This window comes from Cherax quadricarinatus, chromosome 11 (genome assembly GCF_038502225.1).
Source record: "Cherax quadricarinatus isolate ZL_2023a chromosome 11, ASM3850222v1, whole genome shotgun sequence".
NCBI classification, from domain to species: Eukaryota; Metazoa; Arthropoda; class Malacostraca; order Decapoda; family Parastacidae; genus Cherax; species Cherax quadricarinatus.
The window spans coordinates 53,807,885-53,828,181 of record NC_091302.1 but is presented as its reverse complement, the minus strand read 5'-3'; positions in this window follow the sequence as shown (position 1 = coordinate 53,828,181).

The window sequence follows — 20,297 nt, the reverse complement described above, 5'->3', positions numbered from 1 at the left end:
ACATTCCCTCAATGAAAAGCAGGGGGACCACGAGTACACTGAGAGAAAACACAGTAAGTGTCAGGGACCCAAGACTGTTTAACTGCCTCCCAGCATACTTAAGGGGGATTACCAATAGACCCATGGCTGTCTTCAGGAAGGCACTGGTCAGGCACCTAAAGTCAGTACCGGACCAGCCGGGCTGTGGTTCGTACGTTAGTTTGCGTGCGGCTAGCAGTAACAGCCTGGTTGTTCAGACCCTGATCCACCACGAGGCCTGGTCTCAGACCGAGCCGCGGGGGCGTTGACCCCCGAAATCCTCTCCAGGTGTCTCATCTGTTACACTAAACACCCACTACTTCAAAGGTATTTCGTCTATTACACTAACATATGCTGCTAAATAAATCTTAGGAAATGAAAAAGAAACAAATATGAATGACAATAAGAAAGAAAACATGCGTTAATACAGTATATAAAAGCAACTAAATGGGATGTAAAGTTACAAAGGACAGATATAAATAATTTAAACAAAGAGTTCTGTAACATGTGAAAATGGAGTCAAACAGTTTATTTCCCCACCCCTCCAAAAAAAAAAAAAAATATATAAGACAAAATAATAAAGAATGCTTTAATAAAAGGTACTGGAGAGCACCTCCGTATAGGAAACAGGGCAGTCAAGAAACTTGTCAGATTCTAACAGGCCAGAAATGAATATGCAAATGTAAAGAAAAATAGGATAAAAGGAACCTTGAAAAAAAAATATAATGGATAAGAGCAAGTTAGAAGCTAATCTAACGTTTATAGCTAAGATCCCTCATTTTTTTTCACTTTTTTTTCCTATTTTGGCCTGATGAAAGATCCTGAGCAATTATGAAAAGCTTTTCCACCTATCTTCCCATTTCTGGTTGAAGAGGCAATCAACAAGTCAAAAGAGGAGAAAACATTTAAAACGCGCACAAAAACAAAATAATAGTCTTATTTGGTGCGCAAGTGGTGACCGGTGAAGCAGTGCGTGAAGTTGTCTGTGATAATTACCTGTCATAGACTACTTGTTGTGGCAGCACACTAGCTGCTGTAGTGGCGCTCGTAGCACCACACACCAGTGCTGGACACTGGCTTATCACAGGCCACCTTGGCCACATCTATGCAATAGTACAGCCAATCACCGCCTGCCTTAGTCATGAAAGAAAAATGTTAAGTTAGTATGAGTTACGTGAAGCTTAGAGAAAGATTAGACTGGCAAATTTGTTAATAAGTGAAAATGATTTTTAACTGATGACAGGTTAGTTTGGGTAAAGTTAATTTTATGGAAAGTTTAATGAAGTAAAAACTTAGCAAGTGAAAATTAATTTTAGCTGATGAGAGTGTTATATGATATACGGATCAGTGAATAAACTAAGTATTATGTTAACTGTTACATGTAGTATATGATAAGCTTCCCCGTGAATGATGAAATTTCGTGCAACATGCAATATCCATATTTTATCTCTACCATCCATTTTAGTAAATAGTTTATTAATCCTTTTAAATAATTAAATACTGTTATCTTCATTCTTAAGCTGAAGATCTATATTAGAATGTTTTTCATTCTTGGACTCGAGACAAAGGTAGCCTACCACATTCAACAGCAATGGATATAGGGCATTATTATTATTATTATGAAGAAGAAAGGGAGGCAATCATGACTAATCCGGGGAAGGGAAGATAGCTTCGATTCCTTGAATCGAAAGCCTTTCTTCAGCATCATAGTAAGAACAGAATGTAAAACCTAGAATGGCAGTGGTGGGCCTGAAGAAGAATGGCGGCTCGCACTTTATTGTAGCTCGGCAGGACCAGTATTCTCACTCCCACAATACCTCATCTTCCCACAATACCTGATCGTCCAACAATTCCTGACCAGCCTACAGTACCTGATCTTTCTACAATTCCTGACCTTCCCACAGTAACTAACCTTCCCATATCTAACCTTGCCATAATATGTAACCTTCGTATAATATGTAACCTTCCCACAATACTATGGGAAGGTTACATATTATGTAAGGCTTGCCAAACAGCAAACCTGGTACTCGGAGCAGTTCTGCGTTGCCTATCGTAGCAAGTCTTTGTTGACGTCTGCAGTTTTATCTACGTGATATATTTTGTTCCCTGACTCTCAAAATAGCCTACAAGTATCTGTATTAAAAAGAATGTAAATTTTGCGTAATCACACGCAAAACATTCTGCGGTTATCTCTGCATAGATAACAGGAAGAATGTTTTGTATATGTCGTGCTGAATAGGTAAAACTTGCGATTTTGGCTTAAATAGCAACACTTCTTGGTGAATAAGGCAAACGAAAATTTGTGTATGCGGTAATTTTGCAAAAATCATTCTGAATCTAACGAAAAAAATATATTTCATTGTGTTTGTTTATTATTAAATTACTGTAAGCTTATCTAAAATATATTTAGAGGGATTAGGCTAAATTAAATTGCACTTATCATAATAAGGTTATGTAAGTTTTCTCAGGTACTTTTGGTACAAAATTATTAATTTTTACATTAACATAAATGTAGAAAAATATATCTTTAAAAGTATAAGAGAAAATTTTAGAAAGAACTTAATTTTAAATGAGTTCTTGCTAAATGACCAGGTTTACTTCTTCGGCACGACATATAAAAGACACGAGCAATCATACCATCATGTAAAACAATTACAGATTTCCGTTTCACACGCTTGGCAGGACAGTTTCAAGCTTTTCATCTCATCCCCTGCATACATCGACTGACGAGAGATTTTTACAGTGTTTAGAATTCACAGAACAGGCGAAATATTCACAAACACTAATCTCAGGTCAAAGGAAACTCGAACCTACGAACCGTGGAACAAGGTACGCAGTGCAGGTGATGAGATGAAAAACTTGAAACCACCTGCCTGAAGGCTTTTTGCCTTGGACCAAAACGTCTAGCGTTAGCTGGGCGCCAAGGTATTGACCAGTGTGGTACGGTGAGTAAAGCACTGTGTACCTTGTTCCAAGGTTCGTAGGTTCGTGTCTCCATTGACCTGAGATTTTAAGAAACTCAGATGAAGTGTCTAATTTAGTCTTGCTGTAAAATTAAAATTTGGAAACCATTTTAAATAAAAAACATACCAATAAATGCATAGAATAAAATCTTCAAGAATATCTATTTAACGGCGGTTGTGACTAACCCAATCTGTTTAGCTATTAGGTACAACAGTAAGACAACGGGTTTTTAGAAGCAGGATCCATAACAGCCTTAAGAATAGGTATGATAGGGGTCTCGAAACCAGAAAGTGTGAAACCAATACAGATAGGGCCAGAAGTCAAGAATCGACCCCTGCAACTACATACAATGAGCATGCAGTAGTACCAGTTCTCTGGCACCACCCTGGAGCAGTAATTCTGGCAACATTGGTGCCCACACACGCCAGGGGTCGCCAGTCTACCTGAGAATGTGGTAATTGACACGCATGTTGCACCCAATTAATCTGTAAATACCTGTAGCAATATGAAGTACCATCAGATTCACTAGAATCGCCAGTGTCAGTACCACAACTAACTCAACACTAGGTATATAACTGAGATTAACACAACATGCTTCATGTTAGTCACATAACATCAGAAAGTCCAGTCAGTGGTCGCTAGCTTGCTTACCTTTGATATTACACCACCACCTTACCTACGATACCTTTCTCAATACACCACCTTACCTACGATACCTTTCTCAATACACCACCTTACCTACGATACCTGCCTCACTACACCGCCACCTCACCTACGATATCTGGCTCAATACACTACCTTACCTGCAATACCTTTCTAAATACACCATCTTACCTACAATACATGGCTCAGTACACCACCTTACCTCCCCAACCGGTCTAAAGGGGGACCCAGTGTTGGGGTACTAACCCCTTCCCTGTAAAGGAGTTAGTGTCACCTTCCGTTAAAGAATATATGGCACAATTGCGTGACTTATAGGCAGTAGCTTGGTAAACAGCAACCACCCAGGGAGGTACTACCATCCTGTGGTAGCAGATTGGTAGACAGCAACCACCCAGGGAAGTACTGCCGTCATGCTAAATGAGTGTGAAACAGAAACCTGTAACTGTTTTACACAATGGTAAGACTGCTTGCGTTTTTTTCTGTCTCATAAACATGCAAAATAACAGGTACATCTTGCTACTTCCAATTATATTTAGGTCTTACTACAATGCAAGAGCATATATGTTTACGTTCATCAGAGTTTTCTTCTATTTTCTTAATAGTCCTTGTTCTTATTTATTTTCCTTTTTATCTCCAAAGGGAAGTGGAAAAGAATTCTTCCTTCGTAAGCCATGTGTGTCGTAAAAGACGACTAAAATGCCGGGAGCAAGGGGCTAGTAACCCCTTCTTCTGTATATATTACAAAATGTAAAAAAGGAAAACTTAATTTTTTTCTTATCGGGGTCACCCTGCCTGGGTGGGAGACTACTGCTGTGTTAAAAAAAAATACCGTGACTGGAACAATGCATAGGAGAATGACTAGTTAACGGTCCGAGTCGGACCAGCACGTCGTCATAAGTTTCATTCTCCCTCCCTTGTTAGAGGTGTTAGTCCCCCCCCCCACACACACACTGGATCACCTTACCACAGTGGCGATAAACGTTAGGCATATATAAACTCTTGAGATACAAACCTCTTGGTGTATATGCACAAATACAACTTTCGGTGCACATCCGTTGATATACACCTACTGGTGTATATACACTGCCATGAACACCTCTGTATATATATATATATATATATATATATATATATATATATATATATATATATATATATATATATATATATATATATATATATATATACACACACACACTGAGTTACACATCACTTGGTATGCTGTATATACAGTGTTGTAACAGAGTTTCCGTTGGAGCTGAGTACTCTGAGTACTGTCGGGTTGTCGTGGAACACAAATCAGCGGCCACTGTAGTCGCTGAAAAGTTTAAGTACTTATATTTACACCATGAACCATTAACCCAGTCTACCGCCTTGCACTTTATCTTTCAAAACATTTAAAACTCCTAAACTATCCTCTTAGTTTTAGAAGAAACTGATTATGAGCATATAAAATACCCACATTATTATTATTATAATCAAGGGGGAAGCGCTAAACCCGGAGGATTATACAGCGCCTGGGGGGGGGGGATGTGGAAGGCATTCAGGCTTAATTCGGGGAACTGGAACACAGATCCAATTCCCTAAATCAAGAGCCCCTCACCAACATCAAGGAACCTTCCTTGAGGGGAAAATACCCACAACCAATCAAGACGTCCATCTCTAACCCGAGTCCGACCTCTGCACACTTAAAATTTTCTGTATCTGCTTCTAATTTCTTGCATATCCTCGTCTTTTTTTTTTAGTCTAATATCTTTATTATGCACCCCATACCCATCCTGTGGGCGGCAGTCAAAAGATTACAGAGGTACACAATGGGTCCAGGGACTGGACCCCAAAGTTTTGATAGCTGAACAAGGTACAAAGGTAATGAACTCACAAGTTGCAAAGGTAATGAATCATGTAAGTAAATTTACTTACGTTGATACATGGTTACAATCATGAACAAATTATGAAGTAATGAGCAATTCACACGTCCACACCCGGTCACAACTGTAATGAGTTATCGGCGCAAATATTAATTGTCGGGTTACACACACACACACACACAAATAGGTCACTACACTCCCACCCTGATTCACACTATTCCTAATACCTTATCACCCTGGCTCTCCGGTCATCTCCATTCACTATCTCCACCCGGAACCCCATTCCACTCCCATTAGTCACAAACAACATCAATCACTTCCTCAGCCTTTTCCGAGTCCTTACCCTCAAATCTTGCAAGTATTCTATCTTTCCACCACATAAGGCTATTTTTTTCATCAAATTTACAAACGACTTTACAGACAGTAGTACATAATGTGACTTATTTCCATTAAGTTTCCTCACCTGTTATTTGTTTTATGTGTGTCAAAAAGCACCACCTGAAAGAAGTTACGTGTGATAATTGTGTTAAATTTTACTCCAAAAGAGAATGCCAGCAGCCTGGAAGAAAAGAAAATGCCCATGCATGCTAGTGACTTTCGTTGTGCTGAACAATATTTTACTACAATAATTTTTTTTATCTGAATTTTGAATTTGAATAAGTGTCATACAGATATATCATGGCACCTTCAAGATGTATTTCCTTGCCGAGAAGCAGTAGTTTGTTTGTTTATTAGTCAGGGAAAACTGACAGTTGCTCGTCATAAGATGACTTGCTCAGTTGGTGCCAGCGTTATGACGGGGGCGCAGCAAAGCGTACTTATTTTCATGCGCGTAACATGTCAGGGTGATGCGTTTGGAATTCTATTAAAATATTAAAAGTATATTCAGTATAAATACACATGGAGAAAACTTCTATTATGGGAACATTACATGGCCGCCAGACGGTTCACACAAGGACATTATGGCTCGAGGCTAATTTCAAACACCTAATGCTTACTTATCACACTGAATGAACCACTTAGGTTGATTATGCTTCTGACACGTAACTTTACCATCGTCACCAGACACTCATGCAGCACTGGGGTAGCTTACCCGAAAACTACTTTTATCAGGGACATCTCCAGGGCTATCACACAACAACAATAGAGATGGCAATAAATGAAATATCCACAGGTAAATCATGAGACATTAACAAAGATTTACATAACACTAACAATGGGTGATGAATAAGACACATTTGCAACACTTGGGCATCTTTAATGCCGAAACGTTTTGGCAATAAAGATAACCCAAGTGTTGCAATTATGTCTTGTTCATCAACTTGTTGATAGTGTATACCATCAATAACATGATACTAACAAGTTATGGCTCAGAACAACATTTCCTTTGAAGAGGAAGACTAATATAGAATAAAATACTTAGAAGCTGTAGCAGTTCAGTTTCAATGCGAAAGAACAGAACCACTGGGCTTTCATCATCGCTCCACCTCTTACGAAACTACTACAGGTACACCACCTATTTTTCGGCTCCCCTGGTTCCAAAGCTTTGCCGGATGAACCATTTTGCCGAACCAACGTGGTTACTTCCATCAACACACACTAACCCATTACACTTCCCGTATGTCTCTAAAGCACCATGGACTACCAGAACCTTAAATTAAAGAAATATTAACTGTAAATTAAATAATTCAGATTTTTTAACAAGAAAATTCATTTACCAATCCGGAAGTTGAAAGTTGTCATGATTACTGTCTGTTTTATAGCTGTGGGTCGTCCAGTAAACTGGTCTGGCGGGCGCGGAAATTTCAAGTTCCCACTTACAATTTTGCCCTGACTAAATGAGATGCCGGACCATCCGTTGCCGGGAAATCGGTGGTGTACCTGTTCTAGTAAAAATAAGTCAACATGGCCCAATTAATCCTATATCTCGCTTTCCTAGCACTCCCCATCTAATCCTCATTCCCCTTCATTATTCAACAAACGCACGCACTTAGGAGAGCCTGGAGAGGAACCTTAAATTGACGTGTCAGTCCCTCCTGGACCAGTGTCATATAACTATAAAATCGCAACTCTGATGTGAGTTCAGGAGGGACCCAAACGTCATCCTCAGGTTCGTCTCAAGTGCGCGTTTTTTATTGAGTTATTCCAGCCACGGTATTGTGACTAATTATTCTCCATTATCTTATCCTCTACCTCCTCACTCGTTTTTTTTCTGCTGTCATGACATAGAAACTTAGGAGATCATATTAAATACCAACAAATATGCAAATTAGATACGTGTGTCTACCATGTGTCTTATTTACATATTAAAGCTTGTATTAAGGCGTTCCTTCCATTAACTTGACAAGGCTCATTTTAAGCTTTATCAAGCTAAAGTCTATCAGTCTTGATCAAGACTCATGGAGTGAACACCCCGTCTCTGTATTGGACTGACGATGCCATTGGTTAGCGAAGATACCTAAGTGGATGTCTTTTGTCCCTCACTCGGAACCACCGTATTATTATTATTGTTGTTATTATAATATTTTGGGGGAGAGGGTAGAGTGCTAAGCCTGCAGTGGTCATATAGAGCTTGAGGGACAAAGACATTCAGGCTTGATTCAAGGAATTGGAGCACTAGTCCAAATCCTTAGATCAAGAGCCTTTCACCACTGTCAAGGAACCTTGCTCGAAGGGAAACCATCGCAACTTCCCTCTCCTCCTTCCTTGAAAGCATCGCCTTCCTCCTATCCTACAAAACCTCTGCATCTTATCGAGTCTTTAAGACAAGTCTCTGCAACGTTGAGACGGCTTCTTGTAACTTGTGAGTTCATTACCTTTGTACCTAGTTCATCTATCAAAACTTTGGGGACCCAGTCCCTGGACCCATTACGTACCTCTGTAATCTGTAAATACCTTTGTAACTTGTCATGATTGTGACCAGACCTACCTGGAGTTCATTACCTTTGTAAATTGTGACTTCATTACCTTTGTAAATTGTGAGTTCATTACCTTTGTAACTTGCTCAGCTATCAAAACTTTGAGGCCCAGTCCCTGGACCCATTATGTACCTCTGTAATCTTTTGACTACCGCCCACAGGATGGGTATGGGGTGCATAATAAAGATATTAAATTAACTAACTTCTGTGTAATGTTTATGGGACTGAATAAATCAGCGCATTAATATTGGTACTTTATTCATGTTGTAAATACATAATTCATTTCTACTGCAACTTTCTTAGCAAACAAAATGTTGGGTCCCAGTCTCTGGACCCATTATGTGCCTATTATCATTATTATTCTTTTTGAAATCATGGAGTCACTGCTAAATCGGTGTCATATAGTGCTTGGGGAATGAGGAAATCAAGCTCGATCCAAAGAATGGGAGAGCAGGTCCAATTCCCTAGACCATGAGCCCTTTACCGGCATCAAGGAACTTTCCTTGATGGGCGTACCTGTGTGATCTTTTGAGTATCAGCCAAAGATAGGAATAAGATGCATGATAAAGCTATCAAACTCTCACTTGATATCACTTCCTTCAGTTTCTACCCTTCAATGAAATATTGCCGTCAACCTCAAGTTTTCCTGATCAGGCAGACATATGTATGAAACCTATCCTGTATGATGGAATATGGGAGGAAAAAAGCTAGCTAGCCTTTGTTTCCATAATGTATCATACAAAGTAGGATAGCAGCACACTTCCTGATATAGCTACTACAGGCTGGTACGTACTCTCCTTTTCCACCATCAAACTGGTGGCCCCAGTAGCCAGCTTCAAGGTGCTTCTTGCCCAAGATAATAAAACACTACAAGCTTACTTTCTTCCTTCCATTCCCATTTTGGCACCACTTATTGCTGTCTCCTCGCTCCTTCCCTTTATCATCAAAGGTCTCTACTCCTCTTCCCCTTCATCCTCCTCAGATCTTTCACCTCCCCTCAGTCTGTCTTCTCCCCTAATTATGCCTCTCCCCCCCTTTACTTTCATTTTCAAAATTAAAATTGAACGTTGTCTAAGTAATGAAGCTACAGACAGGAAAATAATTAGAATTTGATTATCATCTATGTTCGGATTTTCCAAAAAAAAGTTCGTTCTTATTGTGCCGTTTAGGTGAAAGTCAGTATCTTGAGAAGTGCTGTCTTCAGCTCAAATATTAGCTGAAGGGTTACAGAGTAAAAAACACTGGTAGGTCATTAACTTATAGCGGGTATAGGAGTGTGTCCAGTACACTGTCTTGATGAACATCAAGAGTTGATGAGGCTGTCATTTATAGTTCAACAGTGGTGACTATTACTAAGTTTGGATAAAGCCGTACAGGTAACCGTTTAATTTCAGTGTTGTCTTCGAAAATTTAGTGGCTAACACTTATTTATTTATTTATTTACTTACGTCTTTGCAAATAGTACATGACAAAGGCCATGGAGACCCTACCCGAGATCATAGAGATGTTCGCTTCTCGAATATGAGGAACTACCTTAAAACTACTGTTTCAATAATGATGGACTGATCACATCATGTTTACCTCTCCACTGGTTCTGCCATCTCCATTATTAGTCACCACTGTATTCGAGAAAACGAGTCTACTTTGTAGGCGAAACGTTTCGGTTGTAAAGATACCAAAGTGTTGCATGTCTTATTCACCACTGTCAAAGGCTTTCAGTAAGTCAAAAACCTAAGTGGATATTCATATAGTCAAGCGTCGGGTAGATTCTGTCTAGTATTTGCATAGGTGCATGTATTGTGTTCTTATAAAGTGTTTTGTAAATTTGTGCTAGACTGAGTTTAAATGAAACCTTAATATTTTCAAACATTTGCTACAAAATTAATCTATTAACAGATTTGGTATCAAGTCTGTTGATGTTTGCCAGTGAAATCAACAAATTTTCACGTGGGATATAAAGATCAAAGCAAATACAACATGAGATTTCTAAGACACTAGGTAATCCATTCACTCCCAATCTGCCAGAATTGGATTAGAATAATAGAGGCCTTGATAAATTAAACACAGGTGCATCACTTGGGTATCTTTAATGAGGAAACGTTTCGTCACACATTGGCTTCATCAGTCCATCCTGTTCTTTACCGTTCTCCTTTGTATGGATTGATGAAGCCACTGTGTGGCGAAACGTTTCCTCATTAAAGATACCCAAGTAATGCACATGTCTAATTTATCAACTTGTCAGTTCTCTGAACCATTCATCTACAACAGAGGCCTTCATCAGCGTCAAGGTGCCCGCCTTGACAGATGCAAGAGAAGTGAATGGCGGGAAGAACATACGAGCTGGGCTCCGGGTGATGCTTGTGGGTGCAGCGAGAGCAAGTTCAACATTCCCGTTATCATAGCCATTCTAACAAGCGTTCAACATTCTGCACACAGAGGGTAAGGTTTGCATAACGCTCCATGGGGCGCGTCGCCCGTACGTGGACTGCAGTTTAGCATTATCTTGCCCTAAAGGCGCACCTTAGGGCAAGACAAGTTTTTCACCCATTTGACCCACAGTTGTGTGAATGCCTTTGGATTCTACTCTCGTGCGACCTTTTGATTTATATTTAATCGCTCCGAGGATTCAAGAAACATTTTATCATTGCTTATGAAAAGTTAGCACAATGGAGAGAAAAACTGCATATTCTTTACGAAAACTTTGTCTTTATGACTAACATAGCAGAGTGAAAGAGAAATAACTATGACCATAATTTTTCAAGGGGTGGACCGGTAAGCCAGCGGAAGGCCTCGGTTAGATGACCAAAAGCTTCAACGGAGGGTTATCATATGACTAAGACCCGTGTCAGGAAACACTTGTCTGTTTCCTGACAAACCTTACCTAACCTAACCATAGTAGAGTCCAGTACTAATCAAAGACTCGTCCCCAACAGTAAGCACAAACAATAGTTCCCTTGTTAGGTAAAAGGACACATGAGCAACTAATGCGACATTTTATTGTGGCATTAGTACACATGTCTTTTACTTGACATACTGTCGGAACTTCTGCCAACATTATTACAATCGTTCTCTTTTATCAAGATTAAAAGAAATATCAGTTAATGCTACTATCTGATGTGCCTCGCATTGCAACACCATGTCTAGTGATATTAGTTAATAATACCTGTTTAATATTCCTCTCATGAGAGGTTCCTTGATGCCGGTGAAGAGTTCTTGATCCACGGAATTAGATTTATCCTGTTAGGTAAAAGGACACAAGTGCAACTAATGTGACATTTTCTTGTGGCAACGTTTCGCTCTCCTGGAGCTTTGTCAAGCCGTTACGGCTTGATACAGCTCCTGGAAAGCGAAACGTTGACACAAGAAAATGTCACATTAGTTGCACTTGTGCCCTTTTACCTAGCTCCTGGAAAGCGAAACGTTGACACAAGAAAATGTCACATTAGTTGCACTTGTGCCCTTTTACCTAACATATTATCGGGAATTCTACCAACATTAACAGACTTATCCCCCCTTTCGTTAAATCCACTCTGAATACCTCCCACTGTCCAGGCACTGGCCCCTCAAGGAAGGTTCCTTGATGTTGGTGAGGGGCTCTTGATTTAGGGAATTGGATCTGTGCTCCAGTTCCCCGAATTAAGCCTGAATGCCTTCCACATCCTCCCCTCCCAGGCGCTGTATAATCCTCCGGGTTTAGCGCTTCCCCCTTGATTATAATAATAATGTCCAGGAACTATAAGACGACGGTGAGTTTAGTGTTTTCCCGTTTAAAATGGAAAAAAAATCTGCCCAGCATTATTATCATTATAGTATTTACAAATGGGCTGAATCGGTTACGCTTTTGACAAATAGCCACAATTATTAGTAATATTTCTGTTATCCACTTCCATTCTTTCTCCATACTACAGGACTGTAACCCCTAAAGAGAGACAACTTGATGCTGATGAGGGGCTCTTGATCGAACATGATTGCCTGACATCTCCTAGGTGCTGTATGGCCCATACAGGTTTGGCGTTTCTTTCATTAACGTAATAATAATCATACAACATGGTGCCCCATGGAAGTGCGAGGCGCTACTAGGCTGGGATTAATTAGATGCTTATTTTCCCCTCTTCGGGCCAGCGAAACCCACCTCAATACCACAGGTTGACAAAAGTGAATAATGCTTGGGGATGTAGACAAGAGACAAGTAGGTAAATAAGTAAGTTTATTCGGGTATACACAAATACAGTTACATAGATTATCATACATAGTATGTGTAGAAAACCTAGGATAACCCAAAAAAGTCAGTGACTTATTTCCATTGGTCCTTTAAACTAATTGTAGCAGGAGCTGGGCCGTGGACACAGACCTGTGAACAGCTACTTCAGACCGAGTTTTAATGACAAATTAAAACTTTAAAATCATAAATACTCGGCAGCAAAAACACTCATCGCATTGAAAAGAATAAAATAAGTAATTTTTTACATGGCTGTAGAGTATTAAAAACCGAAAATAACATTAAAAAGGAACCTGAGGTTTAACAAATTTCGTGAAGATTATAGAACTATGTCTTGGCCCTCACTCATTTTATGTGCTACTGCATAAATATTTTTAGTATGACTGGGTCGAGTCGGCTCCGTGGCCTTATTGAGGGTATTAAGTTATAGGTGCTAGGTTTGTTGAATGCAGTGAAGCTCATGGGCATCTTGCTGTATAGGGTAAAATGGGTACCTGGGTGTTAGTCGACTGGTGTGGGTCGCATCCTGGGACACTGACCTAAGGAGGCCTGGTCACAGACCGGGCCGCGGGGGCGTTGACCCCCGGAACTCTCTCCAGATAAACTCCAGATAGCCCTTGTGGCTTAGCGCTTCTTTTTTATTATAATAATAATAATCATGGGCATCTTGAAAGCGAAGCAGAAGAGTTGCATATCAACTTCTCAAGAAACCTTAGGGTTAAATAACACCTAGGTTTCTTAAGGAGTTGAGATGCAACTCTTGTTTCATATAGGTTTTAAGGCAAAATTCCTATGCCATTACTAACGTGTATTGAGGTAGATGGGGCAGGGGTTATGGAATACAGAAATTCATTAATAACTAACAGAAATTCATTTTTTGGGTCGCAATGCGACCGATCATATCGTTGTTACATTCACGGGGAAGTACCCGAAGAATTAAGGGAATCATATTTAAGGAAGGGTAGCCGGTCCATACTGAGTTTACCTACTCGGATTTCAGCTTAAATATTATTTTTTTTTCATCAAATTCTCTAACATTAAGTAGTTGTGCAATTTGGGGAAACCTTTACCAGCCTCACTATATTCCCATTTGAAAGATTACTTTTTTTTTATAGACCTTGGACCTAGACTACTGTACTTTAAAGGCTGGCCATCATAAAAGGAGTAAACTTATAAACAGGTGGCCACAGTATAATAGATGCGTTTAGATAATATACAAGTGTTATTTATACAAAGGCTATTTATATATGAGACTTAAATCATATTTAAATGTATAAATAATAGTAACATGCAATCTGCAGTATGTCTACTGAGATGACTCACCTGTAGTTAACTGTAGAATAAACCCCTTCCAGCAGGGTTATGTAGCACTATAGACAAAAGTGTGACAATAAGACATATATGAGCATTCTTCACTATTGTAGTCGGGAACTACAACGATCAGTCACTTGAAGCAACACAAAACAATAAGTCAGTCACTTGAAGCAACACAAATCACTACACCAAAGTTACTGGAAGCAACACAGCTCACTACAACACATACTCACTTGAAGCAACACAAAACTGACACATAAAACTTACCTTACTACTCACCTCCGCGCTGCCACAACTTTCCTGTCAGGAAAACGTCTTGTACAGCATTATTATATTTATTATTATATTATTAAGTGCTAAACCCGTTGGGGTCAGAGCGCTAGGGAATCGGAGGCAATCATGTTCGATCCAAGGAAGGGAAGGGCAGCTCAAATTCCTTAGATCAAGAGCCGGTCACAAGTACGAAGGTTCTCCCTTTAAATGTAGACACTGTTGATTATTATTATTATTATTATAATCAAGGGGGAAGCGCTAAACCCGGAGGATTATACAGCGCCTGGGGGGGATGTGGAAGGCATTCAGGCTTAATTCGGGGAACTGGAGCACAGATCCAATTCCCTAAATCAAGAGCCCCTCACCAAAGACACTGTTGAGGTTTTAGTATGTAATGTCGCGGGTTAAGTAATGGCTCTTAACTTGCTGGCCATATTGGACGTGAAACTGCAGTGACAATTAATGACACACATACCGAGCATATTCGTGAGATTTCTCTCATCTGTGTAAGCCTATACAATAATAATCTTTATTTCTACAAATTGCTGACCTGGAGAATGTACAGAGAACTTTCACCGCACACATACATACGATAAAGCACTTAAATTATTGGGAACGATTGAAGTCCCTTGATTTTGTACTCCCTGGACCCCTCAAGGAAGGTTCCTTGATGTTGGTGAGGGGCTCTTGATTTAGGGAATTGGATCTGTGCTCCAGTTCCCCGAATTAAGCCTGAATGCCTTCCACATCCCCCCCCCCCAGGCGCTGTATAATCCTCCGGGTTTAGCGCTTCCCCCTTGATTATAATAATAATAATAATGTACTCCCTGGAATGCAGGCGAGAGAAATACCTGGTAATATATACTTTGAAAATCCTAGAGGGATTAGTACCAAGCTCGCACACGAAAATCACTCCCTACGAAAACAAAATACTGGGCAGGAGATGCTACATTCCCCCAATGAAAAGCAGGGTTGCCACGAGTACACTTAAAGACAACAAAATAAGTGTCAGGGGCCCAAGACTGTTCAACTACCTCCCAGCACACCTAAGGGGGATTACCAATATCATTATTTTTATAATAAAAAAACAAGCGCTAAACCAGAGATTACCAATAGACCCCTGGGTGTCTTCAGGAAGGCACAGGACAGGCACCTATAGTCAATACCTGATTAGCTCACCTGTGGTTCGTACATTGGTCTACATGCAGCCAGCAGTAACAGTCTGGTTGATCAGACCCTGAACCAGCAGGAGGCCTGGTCTCAGACGGGGTCGTGGGGGGTTAATCCCCGAAACCCCCTCCAGTTAAGTATATGTACAATGTATACAGACCTAGCAGACATCAATGACACACTGCTATATAGAAAACCCTTTGTTATGCATAGCATTACGGGCAAATTAGGTAAATTTTGTCTCCAGGATGCGACTCGCACTAGTCACCTAACACCCAGGTATCTATTTAATTGCCAGGTGAACAGGGACAGCAGGTGTCTTAAGGAAACACTCGTACCGGGGATCGAACCACAGACCTCAGTGTGTGACTGAGTGCGCTAGCAGTTGAGATACGGGACACTTAGGATTGGTACTATGATTATTACTTGTGCTTTGTAGATGAATGGTTCAGAGAACCGACATGTTGATAAATTAGACACATATGCAACTCTTGGGTATCTTTATTGAGGATACCCAAGATACCCAAGAGTTGCATATGTGTCTAATTTATCATTACTTGTGCTGCTGGATGAAACAAGATCCACTCAAGAGAGGTTCCTTGATGCTGATTATTATAATAAAAAAGAAAAGCTAAATCAACAAGGGTCATAAAGCGCAGCTTGATGCTGGTGAGAGGTCCTTGATCTAAGGAATTTATGTTCTCAAATTCCTTGAATCGAGCTTGAATGCCTTCCGTTCCCCCTAGGCGCTTTATTACCTCTAAAAGTTTAGCGTTGTTCTATGAATAATAATAATAATAATAATAATAATAATAATAATAATAATAATAATAATAATAATAATAATAATAATAATAATAATAATAATAGGAAAGATAAGCTAAATCTGCCTTTTGATAAACGAAAACAAAGGAATTTTGGGGCGAGGCGGAAATACTAGGAGTCAGCATGAACATTCCCAGCCACTTAGTCTTAATACCATAATCTGTAAGGATTTAATGTTAAGAATTAATCTAAGTCTGCTCGAAATGCCTAGCCATGCTAGGTGTCCTAGTGGCCCCCTCTGTAATTAGTATTTTATAACATGTAAACCACACAATACACAAAACCTCTAAACCCCACATTGTAACCATTATAGAGAATAAACTTGAATTGAATTTGAAGGAAGTCACCTCAGTTATTGGGAGCGCTTGAGGTTCCTAAACCTGTATTCCCTGGAACGCAGGAGAGAGAGATACATGATTATATACACCTGGAAAATCCTAGAGGTACTAGTACCGAACTTGCACACGAAAATCACTCACTACGAAAGCAAAAGACTTGGCAGACGATGCACCATCCCCCCAATGAAAAGCAGGGGTGTCACTAGCACGTTAAGAGACCATACAATAAGTGTCAGGGGCCCGAGACTGTTCAACTGCCTCCCAGCACACATAAGGGGGATTACCAACAGACCCCTGGCAGTCTTCAAGCTGGCACTGGACAAGCACCTAAAGTCAGTTCCTGATCAGCCGGGCTGTGGCTCGTACGTTGGTTTGCGTGCAGCCAGCAGCAACAGCCTGGTTGATCAGGCTCTGATCCACCAGGAGGCCTGGTCACAGACCGGGCCGCGGGGGCGTTGACCCCCGGAACTCTCTCCAGGTAAACTCCAGGTAAGTACCGTCATTTTAGTAAGAGGCTCTTGATCCAATGATTCAGAACTATTTTCCCTTTTCCTGGACTAAAGCTGATTGCCTTCCATTTCTCTGGTGACGTATAACCCACATTCAGGTTTATCACTTCCTTATAAATTTACTAAAAATATTAATATAGGGTTTACCTGGAGTTACCTGGAGAGTGTTTCGGGGGTCAACGCCCCCGCGGTCGCGTCTGAGACCAGGCCTCATGGTGGATCAGGGTCTGATCAACCAGGCTGTTACTGCTGGCCGCACACAAGCTGACGTACGAACCACAGCCTGGTTGGTCAGGTACTGACTTTAGGTGCCTGTCCAGTGCCTTCTTGAAGACAGCCAGGGGTCTATTGGTAATCCCCCTTATGTATGCTGGGAGGCAATTGAATAGTCTTGGGCCCTGGACACTTATTGTGTTATCTCTCAATGTACTCGTGGCACCCCTGCTTTTCATCGGGGAATAGTTTTAATAATAATAAAAGAATACAACAGTTTACAGAGCACACGCCTAACATTTAATTTTATAAATTATGCTAAAATGTGATGTTTCATTTGTTAGTGCAGTGCAAATTAACTATGATTAATAAACAGAATAAAGTCAGTGGCAGCTACAGTGAAAAGCTCTGTTCCACAAGGTACAGCACTCACTCCCATCCTTTTCCTCATCTTCATATCTGACATAGAGAGATGTAAGCCACAGCACCATGTCCTCCTTTGCTGAGGATACCAAAATTTGCATGACACTATCATCCACTGAGGATACTGCAAATCTCCAAGCGGACATTAACAGTCCTTAAATGGGCTTCCAGAAACAATATGAGGCACAATGAAGACAAATTTCAACCACTGCACTATGGAAAACTAGAGGAAATAAACACAGGATTGGAGTATAAAACAAAGTCCAACCACACGATAGAGCGAAAAGCTAATGTGAAATATCTGGGAGTGATAATGTCAGAGGATCTCATTTTCAAAGATCACAACAAAGTCTCTACCACAGCTGCTAGGAAAATGATAGGATGGATAATGAGAACCTTCGAAACTAGGGATGCCAAGTCAATGATCATTCTCTTCAAATCACTTGTTCTCTCTAGGCTGGAATATTGCTGCACACTAACGGCCTCTTTCAAGGCAGGCGAAATTGCAGACCTGGAGAATACACAGAACTTTTACTGCATGTATAAGTATGATAAGGCACCTAAATTACTGGGAATAGTTGAAATCCCTTGCCCTGTACTCCTTGGAATGCAGGCTAGAAAAATACCTTATAATATATACTTGGAAAATCTTAAGAGGGACTAGTCTCAAATCTGCACACAGAAATCACTTCTTACGAAAGCAAAAGACTCGGCTGGTGATGCAACATCCCCCTTCTCCCCAATGAAAAGCAGGGGCGTCATGAGTAGAACACAGTAAGTGTCAGGGACCCATGACTGTTCAACTGCCTCCCAGTATACATAAAGGGGATTACGAATAGACCCCTGGCTGTCTTCCAGAGGGACCTGGACAGGCACCTACTCAGTTCCCAACCAACTGGGCAGTGGTTTGTACGTCAGTTTGTGCACGGCTGGCAGGAACAGCCTGGTTGAACAAGTCCTGATCCACCACGAGGCCTGGTCATGGACCGGGCTGTGGGGGCATTGACCCCAGAACACCCTCCAGGTATTCTGTTCTTCAGAGCATCACTAGTTTAAGAGTGTAACTTAAGGTGGGTGATATATTCAGTGTCAAACCTTCACTCCAGTTGACAGATAATTAAGTTATTACATTCACAGGGAGCACTAAAGCAGTAGGGACAACATACTAGGGAAATGGGAGGAAGATTCAGTCCAAAGAAAGGAAGCTCCAATTCTTTGATCCCACCGAGGGTCATAATTAGGTATTTGTACAATTTATATTATTAATTTGTTTGTTCATCAGAGAGAAGCGCCAAACTCATAGGAGTCATAAAGCGCTTGAGGAATGGGAGGCATCTGGTTTGATGCAAGGAAGGTTTGGAGTTTCTTGGATCAAGAGCCCTTCATTGGCATCAAAGCACTTCTCTTGAAGGACTATTACATTCTAAGAGGGAGCACTAAAATTGTAGCAATAATACAGCACCTGGGTAATGAGAAGCCATCCAAGAAAAGGGATGTAGTACTAATGCTTTGGATGTACAATCCATTAAGTATTTAACTATCAGAAATGACCTCTATTGCACCATGGTGACTCTAGCACTCGTTGTGCACGTGGTTCCCTTTAAGTAGTGACCATAATACTGTTGAAGGACTCTTAATGAAAGGAGTTGAGAGCTAGCCACCTGCTGTCTCTGGCCCTATTCACCCATCAGTTTAAAATGGGTACCTGGGTGTTAGTCACCTGGTGTGGGTCGCATCCTGGGACAAAACTGACCTAATTTGCCCGAAATGCTCAGCATAACAAGCAGCTTTCTATGTAGTAGTACAGTATATCACTGATGTCAGCTAGGCCTGTATACCATGTACATTTTTTTTTTAACAAGTCGGCCATCTCCCACTGAGGCAGGGTGACCCAAAAAAGAAAGAAAATCCCCCCCCCCCCAAAAAAAATACTTTCATCATCATTCAACACTTTCAGATCACTCACACATGATCACTGTTTTTGCAGAGGTGCCCAGAATACAACAGTTTAGAAGCATATATGATGATCTGATAAGAAATGTCACCATATCAAAAACAATATACTCAGATCACAACATAATTGAGGTTCAGACCTGTATGCACGGAGCCCCAGACCGACATAATGAGATTAGTCACGAGGGAGCATTCACCAAATTCAACTTCAATAACAAAAACATAAAGTGGGACCAAGTAAACCAAGTCCTAACCGATATAAGCTTGGAAGATATACTAAGCAACACAGACCCCAACTTATGCCTAGAACAGATTAACTTGGTGGCACTCGATGTATGCACAAGGCTTATTCCTCTAAGAAAAAGGAGATGTAAAATAGAAAGAGACAGGCGCTCCCTTTACAGGCGACGGAAAAGAATAACAGAGTGGCTAAAAGAGGTCAATATATCTGAAATGCGTAGGGAGACACTGGTCAGAGAAATAGCAAGCATCGAACTTAAGCTAAAGGAATCTTATAGGAGTCAGGAATCGCGGGAAGAACTAAAAGCCATGACTCAAGAAATCGTAATGACACGATTGCAAACAAACCATATGGTTTGTTTGCAATCGTGTCATTACGATTTCTTGAG